The sequence below is a fragment of the Rhinopithecus roxellana genome, chromosome 5 (genome assembly GCF_007565055.1).
Source record: "Rhinopithecus roxellana isolate Shanxi Qingling chromosome 5, ASM756505v1, whole genome shotgun sequence".
Lineage (NCBI taxonomy): Eukaryota > Metazoa > Chordata > Mammalia > Primates > Cercopithecidae > Rhinopithecus > Rhinopithecus roxellana.
In genome coordinates, this window is record NC_044553.1 from 27815010 (window position 1) to 27837354 (window position 22345).

General features: G+C 39.4%; 1 pseudogene; it reads left to right on the forward strand.

Moving 5' to 3' along the window:
- Positions 1-5441: 5441 nt before the first annotated feature.
- On the forward strand, positions 5442-6589 carry LOC104661163 (annotated as a pseudogene).
- Positions 6590-22345: the final 15756 nt, after the last annotated feature.

Sequence of the window (22345 nt, forward strand, 5' to 3'; positions counted from 1 at the left end):
CATCTCCATCTCCACCACCTCCACCTCCACCTTCACCTTCACCTCCACCTCCATCTCCATCTCCACCTCCACCACCTCCACCTCCATCTCCACCACCTCCACCACCTCCACCACCACCTCCACCTCCACCTCCAGCACCACCTCTACCACCTCCACCTCCATCTCCACCTCCACCACCACCTCCACTTTCACCTCTAGCACCTCCACCTCCACCTCCATCTCCACCTCCAACACCTCCACCTCCATCTCCATCTCCATCACCCCCACCTCCACCTTCATTCTTCACCACATCCATCTCCAACAATTCCACCACCATCACCATCACCATTTCCAATTCCAGTACCAGCAAGTCCACCACCACCACAGCAATTATTACCACCATGTGCTGACATTATTGCCACCACAACCATCATTGCCATATCACCCCACCCCCAGGACTAAAATCTCCACTACCACCTGCTACCACCCTATCTCTACTGCCACCACCACCACAACCACTGACATTATTGCCACCACTCCTGCTGCCATGGCCACCACCACAACCACCATTGCTTATACTACCATCAGTCTCCACCATGACTACTACAACCTCTGCTGCTGCCACTGCCACCACCACTGTCACTTCTGCCACTATTTGTGATGTATTGTGCTAAACAGAGCGCCAAATACCGCATGTGTAATATTTTATTTAATCCTCACAATAATCCTTGGAGATAAATATTATTATTATCTTTATTTTACAAGTGAGGAAACAGAGGCTCAGAAAGGTTAAGTAGCTTCCCTAAGGATGCAAAGCTGCGGTTGCATCCTACTCTTATTCATTGAAAATAAGGTAATAGAAGTGTTCTCTTTGAAGAATCCTCATTTCAACATCATCTTGCATGAGATTCTCATGATAAAGATATTCTTCCTTCTCATGGCTTATCCTCTTAAAGATATTCTTAATTATTTAATAAATAGAAAATCCATAGTGAATACAAAAATTCCAAAATGGCCTGTAATATTTCCAAATCGTGATCTCAAAATATATACAAGTATTTTTTAAAGTTGTTGCCCATTGGAGAGGGGAACCCGTGGAGGGAGAGTGACTAGGAGCTACTCCAATCTTCTGGAAGTGGGGTCTCTTGTCTCCTGGTGGTGGCTCCATTGTGAACTTCCTGAACTACTTCCTTACTCCCTAATGACAATGGTTTTACACTCCTTGGCTAAACCACCACATCAGTGAGGTAGGTGAGTTTTGGGAAACTTTTGCGTTTAGTTAATGGGAAGAAAATTGTCAGGCCTCTGAGCCCAAGCCAAGCCATCGCATCCTTGCCTTAAGCAATGACATTATCTTGTGCCTGGCTCATCCTGGCTCAAAAAGCTCCCCCACTGAGCACCTTGTGACTCCCACTCCTGCCTGCCAGAGAACAACCCCCCTTTGACTGTAAATTTCCTTTACCTACCCAAATCCTATAAAACGGCCCCACACTTATCTCCCTTCGCTGACTCTCTTTTCGGACTCAGCCTTCCTGCACCCAGGTGAAATAAACAGCCATGTTGCTCACACAAAGCCTGTTTGATGGTCTCTTCACACGGTCGCACATGTCAAAAACTATCCCCAGTTTCAGTGCAGTCATCAAGCCTCCTTCCTGAGTTGTTGCTTTGTGATTTCTCCTTCTGCTATGATAGCATCATCCTCCCTGATGCTAGTCACAGCCCCGGAAGTTGTCTTTTATCTTTCTTTCTCCTAATTCTACGTGCTTTTGATTAATATGGAAGCAATCGCCCCACCCACCAGTGAAAGGACCTGGACTTTGAATGGATTTTGTTTTGTTTTTCCCTGGCTAGCATCTGTATTCTCTCGCCTAGGCCCTTAAGGATATTAGTGTTGACAATAAAACTGGCAGACTTGGAGGTATAATTTGTGTATGTCGAATGGGATGTTTGGAAGACAGAGGTACTGGAAAGCATAAGTTTTCCCTCAGAGTTAAAAGAGGCTGAGGATAGAATATTGATTTCCAGCAAATGCCCCTCGAGCTCTGGTATTTCATGAGTACTCCAAGATAAAAGTCAAGTGTCTAAAGCACTTCTGCTGCATACTGAAGCATCATGGTTTTCCTGGGGAAAAGCACTTGTGTAGTTGTCTGAGTTGCGAGCTGAAATGTCAGCATTTTCGTTCTTTAAGGAAACACCATTTTCATCTGGAACAATGACTAATAGACAAACTGTAGTTATGCAGATTTGGATATTCTCAAGACATTTTCTTAAAAATATATAAATTGGGTCTCTCACTAACAACTGAGAATTTTTGTTGCCAATGATAAAATTTAACATTTCAAGTGAAATTTTGGAAAATTTCAAATTTTCCAAAAATTTGGAAAATTTGTATTTACCACTGCAAGCTTGGCAGCTTCCCAATAATTGCTTTTCTAATGAGATTGGTAGTGGTATTAATAAATGTAATTTTCATATTTTATAATGAAATACGACATTTAGAAGATTTGTATAACTCAGTGAATTAATATTTTCTAAGTGATCACTGCATGACATTACAAAAGCATGCATGAGTTAAATATCTGTTCAAAGTGCAAAGTGAACTGACAGATTTTAACGTAACCATTACGGAAAAAGTTCACTGATAATGTTTCGATTTGATATTTCAATTCATCTTTCAGAAATTACCACTTGTTGAATTTTGGTGTAGTAGTAAAGGAGGATATAATCCACAATTTAATCCACAATTATTTTAAAAAGGTTATTAAAATCTCTTTATTTTCCAGCTGCATAATTGTGTAATGACAGTTTTCTTTATATACTTCAAACAAACCAACATCTTGCAGCAGGTTGAAAGCAGAATCAGGTTTTAGAATCTAGTTATCATCTTTAAACTAGACATTAAAGATATTTTTTAAAAACACAAAACAATGCCATTTTTCTAACTAAAAAGGTTTTAATTTTGGAAATGTATTTCCAAAATGCATTTCCAAATACATTAAGGTAATAAATACATCTCCATTTATTAAGGTAACAACAAACCCATTGCATGTCAACAAAAATACCATGTATTTGTATTTTCATTGTATTTGCATACGAATGCATGTATTTTCATACAAATGCATGGTGATTTTGCTAACATGCAATGGTTTTGTTATTACCTAAATAAATTGCTAAGTAGATACATTTTAGTTTTTCACAGTTTTCACTCAGATGAAAAAATATTCATAGATATAACTATATAAACAATAGCTCTTTGAAGTCATAAATAAATTTGAATAATGTAAAGGTATGTGAAGCCAAGATTTAAGTTGCTGCTCTACCACACAGGGACATCAGTAAAGAAGTGCTTTGCTTTCCTTTTTATTTTGGTATGTATAAAACACTGACTGAATGTATACTGTGGACAAAGCACCACATTAAATCATCAATCTCCTTTTTGTCAAAAAGAGAAATATGACAAAGTCCTGGTCAAGGGAGTTACAGTTTGATAGGATAGATGAAGAAATATTAAATAATACAAATGAATTAACATATCTTTCAGCAAATTTTTTTTTAGTGTGTAAGTTCCTGTACTGAGAAAGGGACCTACAATGAAGAACCTGATAGGTATATTCTAACATATATTAGTCATTTAATTATTGAATCACATTGCTGGTAAGTGGGTCAAAGACAGAGAGTTCTAACGCAGCTAATCAAGGAAGTGGTTAATCAGTTAACAGCTGATGGTCAGTTAATCAGGGAAGCTATCCAAGAAGCTGTTATGTTTCGCTGAGATCTCCATGAAGAGTAGGAGTTAGCCTGGAGAAGGGACAAGAGAAGAAAGAGAAAAGTGTTTCAAATAGAACACAGACAGTGCATAAAATGGACCTAACCATAAAGACGCTTTCTCCCTTGTGGTACTTAATGAAAGTTATTGTGGTTGTAGATGAGGAAGTCAGCCTCCCTGTGATCAACAGATGTTCCTGGCTCAGCATATCAAAATATCAGCCAAGAGATCCTTAATGTTTTGTTGCCCTGGGCAAATACTGTGTCTCCCTTGTACAGTTTCACTATTTTACTTTCCTGGACAAATATTACACTCTCTGATAGATTCTAAACACTTTATAGGATAAATAATTCCTTCAAACAAATGTTGTCAGTGCCTCTACATAAATAGCCTTTTGAAGTTTGATAGCTTATTACAAGGCTTACGTTTTCTTCTCTGGTGAGCAGCACAGTGCCCCTTCTTCTCTACCTGATCATCCTGAGGCCTTCTCTCCCTTTGCTAGATACAGGGCAATTCTTGGAAACAGCATTTGTTGTGCTCAGATCTAAAATAAAGCCTGTCATGTTGATGTGTTAAGAATTGGGCTTAAAGTGATCCTCGACCCATGGCTGGTGAGAAGTCTTCTTTCCTCCTACATTTCTTATGAAAAGCAAAGCCTTGTTTTCAAATTCTGAATCTGTGGGGTTTCCTCCCCTACAGCATAAGGCTGCAAAACTCAAGGGGAAGGGGAGGATAAGGATGATGAGAAAGAAAGAGGTTATATTGCTGGGGGTCCTGTAATTTTGATGATTTTTACATTTTATTTTAAAAACCAAAAGAGAAACTATTGAAAGATTTAAGGTTTGAAAAATTTATGGTCAAATTAGTGTTTTCAAAATGATAAATTTGGCTGGAGAGAAGATGATGGGAGGAAGGCAGTCATCTCTGCATACAAAAACAAACAAACAAACCAAAAACAATTCAAGCCTATTGCAGTGATCCAGGTGAGAGACAAAGACTTCACCCAGTGGAGTGTCTATGAGTATGGAGCACTGTGGGAAGATCTGAGAGATATTTTGTAAGGAGAAGTAATAGGACTTGATAATGTATTGGGTATATGTGCTATGTTGGATAGGGAGGTGTTAAACCAGTTTTCTAGCTTATGCAATGGCATAGATAGGAGTGTCACTCACTGACGTAGGAAACAGAAAGAGGACTGGATATGGAGAAGGGTCTTTGAGTTCTGATTTAAATATACTGAGTTTGAATTGCCAGTGAGTGATCATGGTGGATATGTACTAAATAGGCAACTGGATAGGTTTAGCATTCATAGGAGAAGTCTGGGATATGCAATATATGTTTGGGAGTTATAAATATATAGATTGTAACTGAAGCAATGGGAGTGGAAGAGCTTGACTAGGAAGAGTATAGAATGGGAAAAGAAGAGGGCTAGAGGAAAGTGTATAGAGTAAATTCTGAGCATAGAGTAAGCTGAACACTAAAGTAGATAGTTGTAGGAATGCAAATTGACATATTATTGCTATAATACAGGAAAGGTTGTTTGAAGAAAAAATGTTTTTCTAAAACAAGCAATATGTGATTATTGCAGAGACCTAAGGGAATGGAAGAAGAAGAAGAAGAAGGAGAAGGAGAAGGAGAAGGAGAAGAAGAAAGAACACGTGGGAGCCAAAGAAGACTTGTCTGCAGGAAAGTCTTTATGATTATTCAAGAGACACAGGTAAATGTCCGGATGGAACCTTTTGATGAGGACCTTGCATGACCCAGTGGGTTACTGGCTCAGGAACACAAGTTTTGTCAGGATTTAGTTCACAGCAACAAAAAAAGGAAGAGAAATTTTGTCCCATTTTCCAGCACATACAGTCAGCTCAGTCTCAGTATAGCCCCTCAGAATTGTTTGCCCAGCAGATAGTGACCCTTGTTCACCATGATGTGGAGCATCACTTTCACTCCTCAGGATAACATTGTATGAATGCTTTACTAAATACCTAAACTGAACAGGATGCAGCTAAAAACAAGAGAAGCCCAGAGATACACAGGAGGTTAGACATTTCCCTCAACACATTCAAAAACATGGTCTGGCTCATGATGAAATGAGAATTCCCCAGCAACTTGGCTATAAGGCCAAAGGAAAATATAAAGAAGATCTCATTGATCCTCACCTTGATATTGAACATGGTAAAAAACATAAGGAGAAAGATCTTAAAAGACATAAATCAAGAGAATCAGTGGATTCCCAAGACTCAAGCCACTCAAAGGAAGGATCAGCTGAGAAAACACAGAAAACTCAAGGGATCAAAACCAGAAAAGCTGCCAGAACACAGACTGGCCCAGGTCATCATCCCCTTCCTCCCAGGCATCTCACTCCTGCAAAGCAGAAGTGTGCACTGAAGAAACAGAGGAGGGAAAGAAGAGCACGTGGGCTTTGACAAATTGAGACTGGGGACCAAAACTTTGTGGGTCCAAGAGAAAGAGGAGCAGAAGAGCTCGAAGAACCTTCGCATTTCCTGCCAGGGGGAGTGGCTTGGGAAGAGTCAACTACTCTGGAATCACAGTAGCAACAATGACTTTCAAAAGCAAAACCAGGACTAGCAGTGGAACCCAGAGTATACACCCAAAAGCAAGAAGTGTTACTCACACAATGACCATGAAGTTGAAGGCAGAGAGAAGTGGGTGAGCCAGAGCCAGGGCCGAGGCTGGGAAGGTTCATATTTCAGAAGTCCAGCGCCAGCCCCAGATGGGCCCATGACAAGTTCAGTGGGGAGGAAGGGGAGATTGAAGATAATGAGAGTGGGACAGAGAACCTAGGATAATTTATAGCCCACAACTCAGTGGGGGCTGTTTTGACAGGAGTTCTTGCCTAGGGGAGAGAAGCACTAGGAAGATGGTGGGTGAGGAGGTAACAGAGGAGCCTCAAGAAGATTCTGAAGATCTTACCCTCAACCCCACCAGCCTTGCGGAATCCTATTACAGCCGAAAGTATCCCACACCCTGCATCCCACTGGACAGGAGAGACTGGCCACAGGGCCTGGGGTGAAACTCTGCTCTTCAACAGAACAAAACACACTGGGCTTAAGTTGAGTTTCTCATTTCTTCTCTATGTGTAGGGTAGAGACTAGGGCAGGAAGGGAAAGTGATGTTTAGATTTTGGGTTATTTCCTATTAGAAACCAATAATTTTTGCTTCATTTCATTTTGAGCTAAAAGGATTAATTTGATGATTTTTAATCTCTTTTCCCATCCTGATTTTAAAAGCACCCCCCACCTCACCCCACTTTTTAGGCATGTGTAGTCACATTAGCAGAAGTATTACATTTGGGCAACTTGAGTCTGAAAAAACAATGTGAACGAAAGCATGTGAGTAAGCAGTGAAGCGTTTACCTCAGTTTGGAACCAAACTGCTGGAATCGTTGTGAAAGCCAGTGTTGTATGTCAGCAGGGAGTTAAGGTTTTTCTGATTACATCGTGTTCCCCTTTCTCCCACAGCCATGTCTCCTATGGAGCAGCTCCCGACCACACCCCAGTCCAATATTTTCTGATTTCTCCTGGGCTGGGCTTCCCATTCCCCACCTGCAGCTCCGTTGTCCCAGACTTTCTAGTCTGGAAACTTGATGACAGTTTCTGGTCTATTTTCTGAGAAACTCCTAAATTCTATCATCTTTACAAATGTAATGTGAGAAAATAATTTTTTTCAATATTTTCATTAATCTTTTGGTAAAATTTGTGACAAACATAATCAGTTAAGGAAGGTGATTAGGAGTGAGTGGTTTGTGTGGTTTTTTTTTTTTTGTTTGTTTTTTTTTTTTTTTTTAGTTTTTTGTTGTTAATATTTTTCTCCCCCTCCTTTTTTTTTTTTTTTTTGGGACAGAGTTTTGCTCTTGTTGCCCAGGCAGGAGTACAATGACATGATCTCAGCTCACTGCAACCTCCGCCTCCTGGGTTCAAGCGATTCTCCAGCCTCAGCCTCCCGAGTAGCTGGGATTACAGGCACCCACCACCATGCCTGGCTGATTTTTGTATTTTTAGTAGAGACAGAATTTTGCCATGTTGGCCAGGCTGGTTTCGAACTCCTGACCTCAGGTGATCTGCCCAAGTTGGCAGATCCCAAAGTGCTGGGATTACAGGCATGAGCTGCCGAACCCGGCCACCTTTGCACCTTTTTTTTTTTTTTTTTCAAAAAAAAATTTTAAGCTCTAAGTTGAAACATTTGTAAATGTTTGGGGAGAAAAATATCTTCTTTAAAGGGTCTTTGTGCTTGCCTTCTAGGCAGGCAGTCCTGAGCACACAGCCCTTTAAACACATGTGGGCTGCACCTACTCTCCTTACTTTATTACATTTCTGTAGTTAAGTTGGTTTTACTCGAATGATTCATGTTTAGGGAAAAAAAGAGGAAAAGTCTTCTTAAAATGTGTTTCAACTCCTCCTGTAAATAAGTAAATTAATTAAATAAAATAAATGAAGTGACAGACATAAGAAAGGAAAAGATAAAGAACACAAAAGTCAATCATCATTGTAGAGTAGAGATCGTTGTTAAGAATATTTTGTGTATTTCTTTCCAGCCATTTAAACTATAAACTATATTACATATTACGTATTTCATGTCAATGAGATTAGAGAACATACGTGGTTTAATATCTTGTTTATTTCCTTTCCATGACATTATGAATGATTTGAAAACACCACTTGCATGTGTGCATAATATTTCATCATGTGGATGAGAAATTTTTAAAAACATTTTACTCTGATAGCGGGATTCATAGGTAGAAAGTTGTCCTCTGTCTGAGTACTGAAGATTAGAGTGGATTTAGTTTCAATTTGGAAGGCAGAGAAGGGCCTATTGGGCATGAAACATCTGGACTAGAGTTAGAACTTTCATGAAGTTAGAATTGTTTTATGAGATCTGTGCTTATTTTCTTCTTTAAACTTGAAGTTATGCCTCTATTCTAGTTTTCAGAACCCACCAACTACATGAGGGAGCTGGGGGTCTGAATATAATATTGAATTCCAGAGACATTATTATTATTATACTAGGGTAGATAAAAGGTTGCCTAAATTGCAGGCAAAATAAGGCATCTTCTGCCATTTTTGATTTTCTATAATGAGAAAATTCCAGGAGCAAAGGCACTGCAGACTAACATGCATTTGCAGTGTCTTCCAGAGGTAGATACAGTCACACAGCACGTTTATGGATGTGACAAATGCCTCCTGCATCTCCTGCATTTGTATTTCTTTTCTTTTCTCCTTCCTTCCTTCCTTCCTTCCTTCCTTCCTTCCTTCCTTCCTTCCTTCCTTCCTTCCTTCCTTCCTTCCTTCCTTCCTTCCTTCCTTCCTTCCTTCCTTTCTTTCTTTCTTTCTTCTTTCTTTCTTTCTTTCTTTCTTTCTTTCTTTCTTTCTTTCTTTCTTTCCTTTCTTTCTCTCTTTCTCTCTTTCCTTCTTTCCTTCTTTCTTTCTTTTCTTTCTTGAGATGGAGTCTTGCTCTGTCCCCCAGGCTGGAATGCAGTGGCATGATCTCAGCTCACTGAAAGCTCTGCCTCCCATGTTCAAGCCATTCTCCCACCTTAACCTCCTGAGTAGCTGGGACTACAGGCGCCTGCCACCATGCCCGGCTAATTTTTTGTATTTTCAGTAGAGATGGGGTTTCACCATGTTAGCCAGGCTGGTCTCAATCTCCTGACCTTGTGATCCACTTGCCTTGGCCTCCCAAAGTGCTGGGATTATAGGCGTGAGCCACCGTGCCCAGCCTGTATTTCAAATAGCTTGAGATGTTAGAATTGGAGGGGCTTTATCATGAATAAATAAAGGAAAGACAATTAAAAACAACAAAACAGCATTTCTGAATAGGGGATGGGGATGTAGGAAAGAGCAGAGAGCCAGTATCATTTCCAGAGAAGCCTACAAAACCGGGCATCCATTCATCCCAGATTAATAATGGAATTTGAGGAGCCAGTGCCCTACTAGCAAGTTGTTCTTTTGGAAACTTGCAAGCTGTTACCCCAAGAGAATAGAAGCCAAACAGTTGTTCCTTCTCTTTTGTAGCTCAGAACAGGGTCTTATTAGTGGCTAAATTTGATTTCTTACTGTTATGGTCAAATAGCTCTCCCCATTCCAAGCCTGAACCTGGACAGTTCACTTAACCTTCTGAACCTCAGTTTCCTCACTGTGATATTCTGCATCTGAGTTCACTCTATGGCAAGAGACAGTACGTGTTAAGGTATATTGGGAACTGTAAAGTACTGTATGAATGAGAGTGAAAGCTTTTTCCAGCAATTTTGCAGGTGTAATAACAGGATTTTATAGACCATTATATCTACAAATGCAGTTCTAAGGTAGATCACAAGGAGAGGAGGAATTATTTTTCCCCCATTATCATCTCCTGCCTGTGATTTGCATTTGATATTTAATGCAATAATATTCACTTGTTTTTGAAGTCAATGAAATGACTGCCTCGTGTCCTTTGACTCTTCCAGGATAATTTGACTTCCTTTGAGGTTTTATTGTTGATAACAAGTGCAAAGCCCCTTGGAAGACTTTTTGGTAAGTAATTTCAAGGACGTGTTGAGAGATGAAGTGTTATCTGAGGCATAAACGTTTTCCTTATGGGTTAGGACCACAGTCTTTCACTGCAATAGTTCAATCAGTTATGGTGACAGACAGTGTGTGGTCTGGAACAATCTCTCCCATGTGCAATTCATACACACACGAGACACCTGTGGAGCTCAGGTAGTATTTGATGTGGATGAGGCCTTCCCTCTTTGATTTCTCTTGCTCAAGGTCAGGTGTACCATAAGATCCACTTTAGTCAGTACTTTAATATCTCTCAGTGACAACAACCTAGGAGCGTTCAACAAATATGTAATCTGATTATGTATGTACCACACTGATCCAGGAATACAGTGGCTAGTGACTCTGAGGCTGCAGTCATATTTCTTTGTTAAAAATGTTTTTAGTTTTCTGCCAAGAATGAATATTGTGCCGCCCGTTTCTATGAGGGAGAGTACTCACCCAATATACCTCTCCCACCAACTACCAAAGAAAATATCTAGGCATTTCCATCTTTTGCATATGATTTCATACATTTGTCTAGTTCACCACTGGTTAATGTTTCTTTGTGGGCCAGGTCCTCAATTCCACTTTGGTTCCTTGAACACTCACTTGCTGGTCTCACTGAACCACAGGCTTGCTTCCTTGTCAGTGGCTTCCTTAACATCCTTCACATGTTCTTGCTTGTCCTTTATGTTTTGCCAGAAGCGTTGTGTCCGCTGCCATTTGGCCTGTGCTTGTTGAGTGGCATGGCCTAATGGTCTACATTGTTTCAATTATTTACCTTTTATCTTGCTCTTACGTGGGCATTTTCATTTATTTCTCTAGGCCATGTCATTGAATGAATGAGAGTGAAATGTGCACATGACACAGCTCCATTCTGTTATTTGGGATCAGCCTCTGGGCTTGGCACATGGCTTCCATGACTTCACAGCTCCAACACCATCATTCACCTGTTTCAATTCTGCCACAGATGTGCACCAGAGAGGGATGGAGCAACATTCTGGCTCTCCTGGCCATGCCTCTGTGGATCAGATTCTTCGGTCTTTGATGTCCATCAGTTTCTAAGCTTTGGGAGTCTCTTGCTAATGCACCAAAGGGTAAGAGTACTTGATCCCTGTTCTGCTCTTTTATTATCTGTCTGACTTCAATTATTTGGGGACATGTGTATCTGGAACATTATCTGGAAATTGGAAGGCATAGAAATCAAACCCCATGTATACAAATAGATAAACTCAGAACTCCTTCAACAAAACATTTATAAACTGTTTTTTAGAAATCTTGATGGTTTGTCCATCTCTTTTGCTGCTTGGGAAATGATCATGAGAGAAGGCTTAGGCCACCCTTGGACTCTCCATAGGGATCAACACCAGGGGTTCATCGACCACCCAGAAAGAAAACTCGCATCAATGGGTATATGTTCATTTTCATGGAAAGTGTTTTATGGCTTTCATCAGATTCTCAAAGGAGTCAGAACCCCTCCACCCCAATTATTCACCATTGCTTTGAGGGATTTTCTTATCTAGTTTGGGGATGCCCCCTCATCTTATTAATGATCTCTGAACTCCCAGTTAAACAAATAAAATATGACTCTGTTGATTCATTTTTAAATTAAAATTGTTATTTAGCACAATATACCTTATTTTATATTTTGAATTCGTATATATTATGTATTTATATAAATATAGTTTTATGTTTAGTATTTATAAATTTAGTTACATATAGGTATAAAATATACAAACTATATACATACATACACATATTTCTATAATAGAGCTGAAGTTTGGTCATCCAGTGTATTAGTCTGTTTTCACTCACTGTTGATAAAGACATGCCCAAGACTGGGCAATTTATAAAGGAAAAGAGGTTTAATGGACTCAGTTCCATGTGGCTGAGGAGGCTTCACAATCGTAGCAGAAGATGAAAAGCACATCTTACATGGTGGCAGCCAAGAGAGAATGAGAGCCCAATGAAAGGGGAAACCGCCTTATAAAATCATCAGATCTTATGAGACTTACTACCACGAGAACAGTATGGGGAAAACCGCCCCTATGATTCAATTGTCTCCCACCAGGTCCCTCCCACAACACGTGGGAATTATGGAAGCTACAATTCAGGATGAGATTTGGGGACACAGCTAAACCATATCATCCAGTGTCTTCCCCCTCTGCCTGTTGGAGTTCTGCTTTTGTTTCTGGAGTGTGCTCCATTGGATTGTGACTCTGATCCTGTCTGCCGTATAGGCTTCTGCTTACTCAGCCCAGCCCTGCACCTTTTTTCCTTAAGGGAAAGCTGCTATAGCTTTGCACTGAAACTGCAGTTTGTGCTTTTGCTCAAGAGACTGTTTTCTCTTATTACATAGATCCATTTTTGTTACTGCCTTTGAAAAGTAAAAACGTTTCTTATGACTTGAGGGGAAAAAATCTAAAAAGATGTTTTCCTGGCTTATACCTTGAACAGGTGGCTCCTCTGTTGAGAACCCTGTCTTCCTTCCAAGTTTATGTGGAGCTCAGAGCATACCTTTGCAGGAAAAAAAAAAAAAAAAAAAAAAAACAGGGACAATTTGAGTTAACTAACAACCAAATGTTGCTTAACAGATTCTCCCATGTTTATAAAAAAATGATTTGTTTAAGTCATTGCCTCCGAGCTCTCATTTGCTTTGCTGGGGATGTAGGCTCCGTGCTGTGTTGCCCATGTAAGCAAAGCTCTGCTCCCTCTGAGTAAGCTGGAGGTCTGGAGCCAAGGAAATCTAATTTGATGCCCAGCTGACAATGTGACTTAATGCTTCTGAGCCTCAATCACTTTACCGCTAACAGTGGGGATAATAATGACTATTATGTAAGGTTGTTAATAAAATAATGACCATTTAGTCCTGACACATGGAGGTGGTTATTTCTATGCATTTCAGAAGCAGGTGTTCAATAAATGTGAATTATTAAATGCCAACTACAATGAAGAGACATGAATCCTCGTGTGACTTGTGACCAGCTGCCTCAGCTTTACTTCTCAGTAGCTACTACTTCATCTCCTTTTTTGTTGCCTCCAGTTACTGTCTGTATTGATTCTCCAGCCTGATGTGTTGCAGTGAAGACAGATTTGAGAAATACATTAAAAACATTCACCAAAGAGGCCAATTTTTCAGGAAAATGCATAATGAAGCTTCTGATTGTCTCAAATAATTTATACCAGTGACTATTCATCAAGCTGGGTGCTCTATTTTTTGGTGAAGTGGGAGATTTCATCATAAGATGTAAGACCTGTAGTTTTTATGGATACATAGAGAAAAATTCAACAACTGAACTGATAGTTGATGGTAGAGTCACTAAGTTTATTAAATTGATTGTTAAAAGCACAGTCTCTTTGGAGTAATCTTTAAAACTGGAGGATTAATCAACTCCTTACATGTCTCCTTTTTTTCTTTCCTTATTTTCTCTATTAATTGGGCAGAGAGGCAAATTTTCCATGGCCTACAAGTGAATGTTCCCAAATGGAAAACACCCAGGCAAGTTCTGTCAAATACCATGACTCAAAGGTGATCTAATACAGTGTTTTGTTTTCTGTGTTTTTTTAAACTTTTAAACTTTTTACTTTGTAATACTTTTAGATTTACAGAAAAGTTGCACTGTCAGTACAGAGAATTCCCACGCACCTTTCACCCAGCTTTTTCAAGTGTTAACATCACACATAACCATGGCATGTTTTTTAAAACAAAGAAATTCACATTGTTTCAGTACTATTTACTAAACTACCGATATTATTTTGCTAGTTTTTCTACACATGTCAGGATTTTCTTGTTCCAGGATCCAGTCCAAGATTGCATTTGTTGTGTCTCCGAAGCCTCCTGAATTCTGTGACAGTTTCTCAGTCTTTCCTTGGTTCCCATGGCCTTGACATATGAAGAGGGCTGGTCAGAGATTTTGCACAAGGTCCCTCCATTTGGGTTTGTTGGATGTTTTTTCCTGATTAGACTGGGGTTAAGGGCTTTGGGGGAAGAAACCACAGATGTGAAGTGCCCTTTTCTTTGTTCCATACTAGGGAATGCATAATATCAACTTCTTGGGAAAGAAAGAATCTACAAACATTATTTGGAATTCTGTAAGAAAGATTTATCTATCTATTCTCCTCCACATGTTTGTTTATTTGATCAATTGTTTATATCAGTACAGGTCATGGATATTTGTTTTATTATTTGAGTTACAATCGAATATGATATTTTTTATTTTGTTGCTCAAATTCTTCCAGCTTTGTTCCAGGGCTGAACAAAGGGTTGGCTCCTGTGTCGTTGGGACAAGTCCCACTTATCTCATTCTCTCCCTCCCTCTTTCTTCCTCTTCTTCTCTCCTTCATTTTCTCCTTCCTTCCTTCTTTCCTTCCTTCATTCCTTCCTTCCTTCCTTCCTTCCTCCCTCCCTCCCTCCCTCCCTTCCCTCCCTCCCTTCCTTCCTCCCTTCCTTCCTTCCTTCCTTCCTTCCTTCCTGTTTTCTTTCCTTCCTTCCCTCCTCCTTTTATTGGAGGGGAAGGGGGTACTACCTTCCTTACTTTCTGGGATTTTAAGATGTTTGTGGCTCATCTTGTTTTCCCTCTCCCAACCCTGGAATCAGCCATTTCTCCGATAAATGCAGTGTTTCTTTAACGCATACTTTTTGGCCAGAAAAATCTAGATTTTAGTCCTAGTTAGTTACAAGCTAGCTGATCATTTGGGACAAGATTTTTTTAACCTCTCCAAGTCTCAGTTTCCACAGCTACAAAAGGTGTACAATAGTTCCTGTATCATGAGGTTGAGATGTGGATTAATCCATGAAAATGATCAAACAGAGTCTCTTGGGTATAAGTTCTTATTGCCCCACTTCCTTTGCTGGCAGAAGCTATGAGAGGGATACCAAGATGAGGGTAAATAAATTCTGAGAATCTGTAAATGGCAATGCTGGAAGAATTGCTTCAGGAAGGGAAGGTAAATCTGTATCTGGAATATGTATCTGTTGTTGTGAAAAATTGTTGATCTCCCCATGATGTAAGGAACCCCAGTGTAATTGATCTACTGTCATTTGACTGGCAGGTGCCCCGAAGAACAGATACCATGTCAGGGACTCAATGCTACTAAGAATTTAGGCTCTCAGCTGGGGCACTAGTCAGATGAGGCTTGGTAAGGAGAAGTCCATGTTTTTGAGCCTATGTGTTTTCTCCATCTCTGCCATGAGAGCCACTTTGTTCATGGGCCCTCTGAGCAAACACTAGCATAGACGGGAAAAGAGACTGGCTGACATTTATGGTATCATCTTGTCCACTTGATTGTATCCTCCTCCACTACAGATACTTTTTTGGGGGCATTTATATGAGATATGAGTATCTTCACACCCTGCTTCCAGTTGAGTGGCTGGTTCTCCTAGGGAATATAGTATCAGGCATGGGGTCTCACTCCAAACCCTAAGGGTCTCCACAGGGATTCTACTGTTGGTGTTCACCAGGGCTTTCATAATGCATCTCTGTCTTTCTCTGACACTGGATATCATTGGATTTTATGCATCATGAGAACTGAATGAAGATCCACCTCCTGGGACACAGAGCTAGCTGGGGAAGGTGGACCGTGGATCTGTAGGAGCTATAGTCAGCACAGAGCCCTCCCCTGACTGCCCTATCTGAAGAAGCCCTCCCACCCCTTACAGTGACCCTTTACCATACATCTACATTATTTCCATTGTGGCACTTATAATTATCAGAATTGTCTTGTTCATTTGCTTGCTAATTGTCTGTCTTCCCACCTAGGATGTAAACTTCTGAGGGAAAATATTCTACCTCATTTATTTCTATATCCTCAGTATGTGGAAAAATGCATGCACCTAGTATATCCTCAGTAGCTAGAAGCTGAATCTGTGATTCACGGTAAGATCTCTTCTAGTGTGAATATTCTATCATTCACTGTGTCAATAGGCTTTAATAATAGTTAGCCATTCTTATGATGGTGTATTTTGTTTCAACTCATCACATAGTCTGCATGACTCAGTGGTTCTGGAAGACCATTATTTTCTGTCAGTCTAAGCAATCTCTTGTAATGGGACAGCCAGCTGTGGCACAGAATAGCTATGCATTTTGGAATCAGGCAGGCACATCTAAGTAACTGTGACCTTGAATGAGGCCATAAGACATTTTTCAAATGTTTGACCTGTGTGGGCAAGCATACACACACACACACACACACACACACACACACACACACACACACACCACACCAGCATGGCATTTAGTTTCATAGAATTCCAGGAAGGCACATGGATGCTGCCTTTTGCCTGTGATAATGGGCCTTTGTAACCAAGTAAAGGACCTGGTCCCAGTCCAGTGCAGCACTGGGAAATTCCTCAGAAAAACATCAAGAACAGGGGTGCATTGTTCTTTGAGACCTTTGTGCCTGGGTTATCTTAATTCCTCGGTTTCCATGTTCACTTGACCTCAATCAGTTTCACAGGAACAGCAGCCAATCTCCGAATTCTGGGGAGTGTGCGATACAGTCAGTAGCTGATCTTCTCAACCCTCTGTGCTGTTTAGCAATGAAAGCAATTGTATTCAAGATTAGACTGGCCAAAGGGTCACTGGCCAGGGGCCATTTTGAGGCAGCAGTATTCAACTTGTGTTTTATCCATAACAATGACCCAAACAAAAAAAAGTTACAGAATTTGTACAGACAGAGACTATAACTTCATTTTGCTTGCCTTGCCAACTGGCATCAGACTCTGAGTTCCTTCTCTTGGCTACACCATGAGAGCCACATGGCAGATTCAGGGTTACTGTATGGGGGTGCAATGGAAAGGGACATCAATTGAAGATACATTTATTATCTTTCAAATCTACCACATGCTGAGATCCCAGCTTTGTAGAGGTTAGCCCCACTAATACCCTCTCTGGGACCCTCCTGCAGGATCTAGGGTGACTCCACTAAAGTCAGTTCTACTGATAATATCATGCTCTGGTTCTCCTGATAGGTTGAAAAGCTCCTTTATCCCTGGAGGCTGGGAACTCACGGGGAGGAACAATGCTCCATCCTCTTCCTACCCTAACCCCTCCATCTTCACAAGGCTAACCCATAGGTCCAGGTAAAGTTCTTTGTGGAATGAGGAAGGAGTTTCCAGAAGGCAAACACAAGCTAAGACAGGCAAAATAAGAAGTCCCAGGTAATTTAGAACTTCTTTGCCACACACAAGGAAAGATACACCTGGACTCTGGATGTAGGCAGAAATGGTGATGTCCTGGTAGAGGTGTGTTTGCCAAGAAGCAAACAAAACCCTAGCTTCAGGGCCCCTCCCTTATGTGACCCTGGGAGGAGAACTAGAAATGTGTTCAAGTGTTTGTAGCTTTTTGTTCAATTTGTAGGGACAGGATATTTTCATTCCAGGTGTTGAAGGACCATCTCTATTGCCATTCTATTTTATTCTCTGTCAACATCCCCTCTGATTGTCATGAGAGGTGGAGTGGGGGAATAGAGAGGCCATGGACATCTGTGAAATAGTGAGAGGAAAGTTGCATTGAGAATACATTTAGTTTGTCTCGATGTAAATTTTTTGTGTCATTGCTGTTGCTGCCATATATAGTCACTAGAAACTGCCCATAGGAGTGGATTGGAGGATTAGCCATGCTAATAGCTGACCCACATGCTGGGTCTCCTAGCATCATCCCACAAATGAGCATGGCCTGACATCACAGGAATAGTCTCTTGTGAAGCATAGCACCATAATGGGAGAACAAGAGATGAAATGTACAAAGTCAAATACTAGTCTGGAAAATTCTTCCAAATCTAACAGCTCATACAAAAAAAAAAAAAAAAAGAAAGAAAGAAAATAGATACTAGTTAGATACTAGTTTCCTGGTGTCTGCAACAGTCTCAAAAAAATCATGTGACATTACCAACAATACTTTTTGAAGCAAAATGAAATTTCCTAAACTCTCAATAATAATAAATAAATTTTACGCTATCATGCTAATGAAGAGACTGAACTACCTTCCTAATTTCTTTATAGGAAATGTTACGAAATCCCAGGATATTTAGCCAGAAACTGGACAAACAAACAAAATTTAAAAACTGTGAACAAAAAAGAGAAATATGCCAAATAATGAAGTCTTCAAAGTGTTATTTACTGTGTATTTGTGGTGTTGGTCAACTTTAAAAATTTGTGATTTTTTGTAGTTTCTGCATTCTAGATAAATGATCATCTTTGAGACTGATTTTTGTATCTTATAGTATTGTATTCTTTTTTCTAACAAGGACTCCTAAATCGTATGTTCCAAGACCTGTGAAATTCCTGAGCTGCCCTGTGCCCAGGGACTCTCCATCTGCAGGGTACCTGGTCTTCCTTCTGTCTTCAGCACAACAGCGCATCCCACTTCCAATCTCTCAAAGTGTGACAAAACATCACCTGCCTAGGGAAAGCCCTCCCCTTCCACAAAAAAACTCACCTTCTACCCTCAGAGATTCCTCTTGTCTTATTCTCCAGGTTCCAAGACATATCTGTGCTCTAGCCAGGTGGGCAACAATATTTCACAGGCACTAAGGGTGAGAATCGGCTCAGCTGGGTGGGCAAGGGAGGCTAATTCTCCCATTTGAGTGTTCTTTTCAGCTATGGCTTCCGTTGCCAGGATGCGTACAAAACTTATTGTCCAAACACATTTATTCTTAAAGACTATACAGTATAAAATCATAATAAAATTATTTCTTTTTAGAAGAACTGTGTTCCTTAGAGATAGAGGGACTTCATAATTTTCCCTAGAAGTGTTAGGTTTTGACCAGGTGCGGTGGCTCATACCTGTAATCCCAGCACTTTGGGAGGCCGAAGCAGGTGGACCACCTGAGGTCAGGAGTTTGAGACCAGCCTGCCAACATGGCAAAACCCCATCTTCTACTTAAAAAAAAAAAAAAAAAAAAAAAAAAAAAAGGCAGGTGTGGTTGTAGGCACCTGTAATCCCAGCTACTTGGGAGGTTGAGGCAGGAGAATCGCTTGAACCCAGAAACCCAGGAGGCGAAGGTTGCAGTGAGCCAAGATGGCACCACTGCACTCCAGCCTGGGTGACAGAGTGAGATCCTTCGAAAAGAAAAGAAAAGAAAAGAGAAGAGAAGAGAAGAGAAGAGAAGAGAAGAGAAGAGAAGAGAAGAGAAAAGAAAAGAAAAGAAAAGAAAAGAAAAGAAAAGAAAAGAAAAGAAAAGAAAAGAAAAGAAAAGAAAAGCATTGCATTACGTTTCTTCTTCCCGGTGTTGTTTGGGACGGAGGTGAGAACAGTCGATGGTGCCTCAAAATGATTACAGTGGCTGAGATTGTGCCCGGCTTAAAGGAGAGTAGCTGATAAGTTCATGATTTAATACTGCTGATGGAAATCACCATGATTTTGGAATCAATGGGATTGAATAAACCATCGCTAGCCATGTGTGGAGTTAAATCCCTTCAATACTAAGCCTGTTTAACAAATATTGAATAGTTGAGTGCCTACTATCTGCCAGACACAAGAAAAAGCACAAACTCTTTAGACTTTTCTATATTTGTATAAAATATTAATAAAAAGTGTTTAAGAGATACATCAGAAATCAGTTCAAATAATAAAAAATTAATTTAGTGGTAGCCAGCACTTTATTTTATTACTCTGTTTTAGGCACAGAGTACCTACTTCAAAAATATTATTTCACTAGAGCTAGTCTTCCCAATAAGCCTATGAGGTAGATACTGTTGTAATTCCACATTAAAATGTGTGTATTGAAGTGTAGAAAAGTTTTCAAAACTCACATGGCTAGGTGTAGCAGAGCTGAAATCCAAGCCCAGGCCTGGCTACGATGCTATTCATGCAATCACTACTTCATATCTTTGTCTTATACCATGAAGTCGTTCTTGTGGGTACTGCTATCCCAATATTCTATTACCAAGGAAGGAACAATGAGAGATGGTCCAATCTGATGTCAACTTTAAAGATGAAGATTAGACTTCCTAGTCTGGTTATGATAAATAATTTGTGCCTGCCAGGAGCAACTATAAAAAACGAGATTTTAAAAAGCTGTTGGAAGTATCACAGAGCAAGCAAGGCAGCCAAGATTTGAGCGGCCAAGATCCTAACAGGAGAGGAACAGATAGACGTGAGCTTTATGGTGGCCGCCACATTTCTCCTCAGGGTGCTTGAAGATGTATGTCACAGAACAGAGACCAAAGGCTTACAGCTGAGGTAAAAATAAAATTGGAATTTAGGGCTGTTAAGACAGGATTTGTAAAGCCAAGACCTCAGAGAAAAAAGGACTGTAGAGAAGTGAGCCTAAATTGCATCATGCATAAAAAAGAAGAATCATGTACATTTTCCAACATGTTCCTAACCTGGCATGAGGTTAAACAGCTTTAATAATAAAACTGACAAAGACATTACAACAAAATTATTTTTTATCTTCCTCATGAACTTAGGTACAAAAGTCCTTAACCAAATGTGAGCAACCAGAATCTAGTAACATATTAGAAGGATAATACAGTATAACCAAGTTGGAATTATTCCAAGAATGCAAGGCTGGTTTGACAATTGAAAATAATTCCAAATGCCAAAAGAAAAAAGAAAAAAAATTAGAATCTCAAATGACACAATTTACTGAATAAATGAGAATATGGGGGGAATCGTGATTATCTCAATGAATGCATTAAGACATGTAATATAATTTGCATTGATTCGTGATAGAAATGCTAAGCAAAATAGAAATAACAGGGAATTTCCTTTATCTCATAAAGGTTATTGATAAAAACTCTATGACAAATTTTATACTTAATGATGAAATGTTAAAAACTCTCCCCTTCAAATTAGGGGTAAGACATGAATTTCTGCTGTCACTATTTTCAATCAACATTTTTCTAAAGGTGTTATATAGTGATATAAGGCAAGCAAATAAATGGCACAAAAATTGGGAAGGACGAAATAAAGCTGTTATTATTTGCAGATAACATGATATATGCAAAAATGTGTTTATTTTTTATTTTTACCAAAAAGTAAACAAATAAGCCATTAGAATTAGTAATTTAATTCAACAAGATTGTGGCATACAATCTCAGCTTGTCAAAATAAATTGTATTTCTGTATACTAGGTAGAAACAATTAGAGTATGATATTTTTTAAAAACCACCATTGAATGTAACAAACCTGCACGTTATGCACATGTACCCTAGAACTTAAAGTATAAAAAAAAAAAAAAAAACCCATTGAAAATAGAATACAAAATAATCACTGGGAATAAATTTAATGAAAGGCCTATAAGGTTTTTACTTATAAAGTCATAAAACATTACAGATATAGATTCTAAAAGACCCAAGTATATGAAGGAAATACATAATGTTCATGAGTTAGAAGATTAAATACTGTAAATACATTAAATCATCTCTAGTTTCACCATAAATTCAATGAAATCTTAATTAAAATCCTAGCAGGTATTTCTGTGGAAATTGACAAGCCAATTTAAAAATGTATATGAATATGTAAAGGACCAAGAATACTGTAGAAGAGCTTGAAGAAGCTGTAGAAAATTGAAGAACTTTTGCTACCAAATGTTAAGATTTATTATAAAGCTGCAGTAGTCAGGTCAGAGTGATATTATTGTAATAATTGCCAAACATACAAAAAGAAAAAAATAGGCAGTCCAGGAATAGGTCTATATATATGTGGTCTGCTGATTTATGACAAAATTGCTACTATAGTCCAGAATGTCTTTTCAACAAATGGTGCTGTAATAACTGGATATCTACAGGGGGCAAAAATGAATTCCAGATGGGTCGCAAATCTAAATATGTTAAAGTAAAGCAATAAAACTTCCAGAACGAAAAGGGAAAATATCCTTATGGCCCTAGGTTAGGCAAAATTTTAAAAATAAGACTTTAAAATGCCATTAAGATAGCATTAAGAGAGTGTGAAGGCAAACAACACAGGAAGAAAACATTTGTGTCTAGCATATATAGAAGTCCTTTAAATCAGTAAGGAAAACACTATCAACCTAATGTTCAATAAAGGCAAAAGACTTGGACAAGCATTTCACAAAGGAGAATTTACAGATGGCTGATAAGTATAAGCAAAGG